The 4,629-nt window shown below is 41.0% G+C and overlaps 1 pseudogene; it reads right to left on the bottom strand.

Moving 5' to 3' along the window:
• Positions 1–241: 241 nt before the first annotated feature.
• On the bottom strand, positions 242–1,296 carry LOC101638354 (annotated as a pseudogene).
• Positions 1,297–4,629: the final 3,333 nt, after the last annotated feature.

The raw sequence follows: 4,629 nt of genomic DNA, 5'->3' as shown, positions 1-4,629 counted from the left end.
ATTTAAAACCTTTAAAGGTGTATTGAGAAAAACCAGGCTTTTTAAAAAACACGTTTGTTTTTACCAAAAAGAGACATCTTTAGGTAAAAATAATAAAAACCCCATGCTGCATAGATAACGCAGATAGTTCTAGTTATCTGGTCAATGGGCAACAAAAAGCAAGCACTTAAGGTCTTCAGCTCCAATCTTTTGCTCATTTCTTATTGCTGGAATTTCATATTCATTTCTTCTTGTTGGATGACTAAACCGGATGCTGGTAAAGACGGTAAGCCGGCATTCCCTCAGCCCCGCCCTGCTCAGCCTCGGGGGCGGACGGATTCTCAGCTGGTGGATCGACTGCTTTTGTCACTTTGCCAGCTTGTGAGTTAGGGTTATTTGGGTGTCTACGTCGGTAACTGAAGTTGCGGCGGTACAGACATTGAGGTGGCTGCTGACCTTGGGTTTCATCTTGATTTTCCTTATCCTCTTCATTGCCATCCTCTGTAGGCTGTCATTGGCGAGGAGGGGCCCTGCGAAATCTTGGTCTACAACACCGATACATATTCTGTCTCTCCTGCACCCTGGTTGTCAGCACCCTCCATCACTTCTTGGAATCCTGTGGTCGACGCCCCTAGGGTCTCCGCACGTAGTAAGGTGGGAACGGCCGCCTGCGGTAGGGACGGCACTGTTGGGCCTGGCCTTGGGGATCCCCACTCTCACTATTCTGGTAGTTCTGCGGGTAATTGCGTGGAGGACCCCTACGACGTGGGTAACGCCTATAATGGTTTCGGTCTGCTGCATATTTACTGCCCTGCACTGGAACGCCGCCAGGACCTGTAACATTTGCTGCTTCCGCATCCTGTTCTCCTTCAACAACATCCAACTCCACAGTCTCGCCATCTCCGACACTGCGGAGGTACTTCGGGGGTTATTCTTCTTTATGGCAGTCTGGTGGACAAACACATCTTCCTTGGTGTCATTCCTGGTGATGAAACCATATCCGTGTCTTACATTGAACCATTTTACTGTTCCCAAAACCTTCCTTGCGATGATCTTCTTGTCCCCGCCGGCAGGGCCACCAGGGCCGCCGCTCCCTGTGCCGCTGCCAGTGGTGCCCGGCTTGGTGTCAGCGGAGCAGGGGGCAGGGGCGGCGGGCGGCTGCTGGGTCTCGGCCTCGCTGCTCACAGTTGCGCTGATGGTGACTGGGGCCGGCTGTAGCAGCTGCGGCTCCTCACGGGGTGTGATGGTAACTAGCCTGGCATGGCGGTGGGGCTGTTCAGGGCTCTCTGGGGTCCGCTCTCCGCTCCTGCTACCCATCAAACTCTACTGTGCTCTTTTTCATTTAATCCCTGAAATAATCGAGTTGCAAAAAGTCCAAGAAAGATTAAGATCAGTTGTGTTTCAAAATCAAAAATTAATTCAACTGAAGCTATTTCTGCATGAGACAAATTTCTGCTTCCCATCCTATCCCCCCTTAAAATATATTGAACAAATCACTTGTCTCAAGAAGTGGACCAATTCCCAATTGCCTTAAATGAGGATAAAACTGTGTTCTTCGGAACCACGGCACCCTGAGGAATTCCATGCCTATGGCCCATTGGCAATTGCCTATCTAACGGAAATTTTAAAAATACATTTGGAAAGACTCATTCTTGCCAAAGTTCAGAGTTAAATAGAAAGCAAAGTAGGAAATTTCGTTTAGAAATAAGCTTTCTTCTTTTAATCTGAATAAGAAATACATCTCAGAATACCTTATCTTAGAGACATGACTCACAGGTGCACCAGCATTCAATCTGGACTTGCTGATCATATACTTTTTGTAGCCAGTAGGCCATTCAGGGTATCCTTGGGATGGAAAACAAATGCTTTATATGTGAACTTTTTTAGTATTGACAGGAAAAATTAAATAGCCCTCTATTTTAGATAAATGTTCTACCATGGGATCTTGTGAGGCAGTAAAGTTCCTAACAATTACCCACATCATTGGCATGCTTCATGCCCCTTTCAAAGACATGTGTGGTTGATTTCATAAAAGCACAGGCTGAATATCACACCAAATGATATTAGAATACTATTTGATGTGGAGATTTATGGTACATAAAATTAAGTAACAGCCATATGTTAAAAGACTACATAATCCTATAGAAGATATAGAGGTGATATAAATAGATATTTTCACACCGTGAGTGCTTAAACTTTTCTTGGCCAATTTCAGAAGCACACATGTTCAACAATTTAGTGTACCTGAGAACATGATACCCCCAACAGAAATGTATCTAGTTTCCAAATGATCCATTAGGAAAGTTATAAAGTACAAGAAATGTTCTCAACTACAATTTAGCAAACATTTTTTAAGAGCTAGTAGGGAAGCCCAATAGACATTGCATATAAATATAATAAAAGTTATGTGTCCCACACCTTTTGCCAAGGACATTTATGTTTTATTTGTTAGCTATACTTTTGAGAATTACCCAGGCCCTTAGCTTCATGTACTTACTTTGTCCTTTCTAATAAACAGTTTGGAGAAAGTGTGCATGCTCTCATACATTTACTTTACCTTAAGACTAAAGAAGGATGGAAATAAGTTATAAACTCATTTACCTACATGGAACACTATTTGTAGGAAGATAATAAAGATGTTGAAACTAACAACATTTAAAGCATCTCTGAATCATTAATTTATCTTCACATTTTTTGAAATAATAAACAATTGTTTGTTCTCTTAAGATGATTTTGTCTTATTAATGCCAGGTAAATCTTCAAACTCACTTCCACAGTTGTTAGAATGGCATTATACAGCACAACGTTTTTGCATCAATCAGGGGAATACCAATAGATAAACTACTTCTTGTTATTTAGAAAGACTGGAAACTCCCTCTAAGCACATCACTAAACTCCACTTAACTAAAGCCAAAATAATTTCAAAATATTTTACTTAAAGATGACAAAAACTAGCTAATCTTGTATAATGACAAATCACTGTGGATGCTTTTATATGCAAAAAAATGGTCTTTAAAAAATCTGCTGCTCATACTTTCCTGCCCACTTGTTCCTGCCACTGTACTTGGCTCAGAAGATGGTATACACACATCCCCATTACAGTTACTCAAGAAAGAAACTTGGGAACCCTTTTGTATATTTCACATACCCAGGTCATGAGATTCTATACAGTAATTATTTTCTGGAATATTTCCACTGATGCAATGACCACTTGGGTGGCTGTCTATAATCTCAGTCCCTTAAGCTTTTTTTCTACACAGTAGCAAGAGCAATTTTTTGAAAATATAATCATCATTTTTCACTTCTGTTAAACAATCATTAATTTTCCATATCCTTTTCATAAAAAGCAAGCCTTTAACACAGTTGAAGTCGCTCCAACCCAGACTCCATCTGCCCTCTCTTCTCCCATGTCAAGGTTCATGCTTTACCATTCTCACTTCTTCATTCATACCCACTTATTGAACTCTATGATCTTTCTATCAGTTTGTCATACTCTGGTGGCTTGTTTGCATGTTGATGTGATGCTGGAAGGTTTGGCATTTATATTTCAAATACCGGCAAAGCCATTCGTGTTAAACAGGTTTCAGTAGAGCTTTTAGAATAAGAACAGACTAGAAAGAAAGAATTGGTTGTCTGCTTTTGGGAGATTAGTCACTGAAACTCTTATGAAAAGTAGAAGAACATTATTAGCTACAATGCCAATATAGCCCAAGATGAATCTCTCATATTGTCATACACTCAAAATAAAGCTAAGGAAAATCTTTCTCCTCAAAGTCGAGTTGACCTTAATGATATAGGTAGAGTAAAGCTTTTGGGACCTGCATTTTATGATGGGGCACAACTTAAACTGAGAAGAAATACCTGAAAATATCCATTAAAAATTGGAATGTGAAATGTACTAGGTATGAATCTAGGAAAATTGAAAGCCGTCAAAAATGGAATGGAATGCATAAAGACTGACAACCTAGGCACTGGTGAGCTGGAATGGACTGCTATTGGAATTTTGAGCTAAACAATCATACAAGGGAGTGCTCTCCCTTCCCCCACCCCAAACCCCCACCAAAAAAAAAGGGAAAAAGCTCCACTGGGAGGAGCTTTCATCATATGCAATTTTCCCCCAGGTGAGCAGCAAGCAACTCACTCTGAGTTAGTGCATCCAGTGGCATCACCTTGGAAGGTTCTCTGTATAGAACCTTGTAGAGAATTTCTTCGTTAAAGCAGAAAAATTCTAGAGAATTTTTTCATAAAAGCAGTTTCACCTAAACCTTGTTTTTTTGTGATGGACAATTTAAGAGTAGTGCATAAGACTGTGAAATTTTGCTTCCTGCTCAGGAAAAATGCCACAGAAACTATTGTGATGTTGAACAAAGCTTACAAGGATAGTGTTATGGGGAAAACTCAATTGTATGTGTGGTTTCTCATTTCAAAAAGGTTAAGCAGCCATCTAGCAGAGAAGCAACAAGCCCACATGGAAGAACACCAGCCTGTATGACCATGAGGTGTCAATGGGATCAGGTATCAGGCATCAAAAGACCCAAAACAAGAAAAAGAGATGGGTTGGAGGGGGGTATTGTTGAGAACGAGGGGGGTCAGAGTAGAGACCCATCTGTAGACAATAGGACATCCCCTCACAGAAGGGTTGCAAGGAAG

The sequence above is a fragment of the Echinops telfairi genome, unplaced genomic scaffold (assembly GCF_000313985.2).
Source record: "Echinops telfairi isolate 266 unplaced genomic scaffold, ASM31398v2 ScPeMD7_2;HRSCAF=8, whole genome shotgun sequence".
Classification (NCBI taxonomy): domain Eukaryota; kingdom Metazoa; phylum Chordata; class Mammalia; order Afrosoricida; family Tenrecidae; genus Echinops; species Echinops telfairi.
The sequence above is the reverse complement of the archived record's forward strand: the minus strand, read 5'-3'. Positions and strand labels throughout refer to the sequence as shown.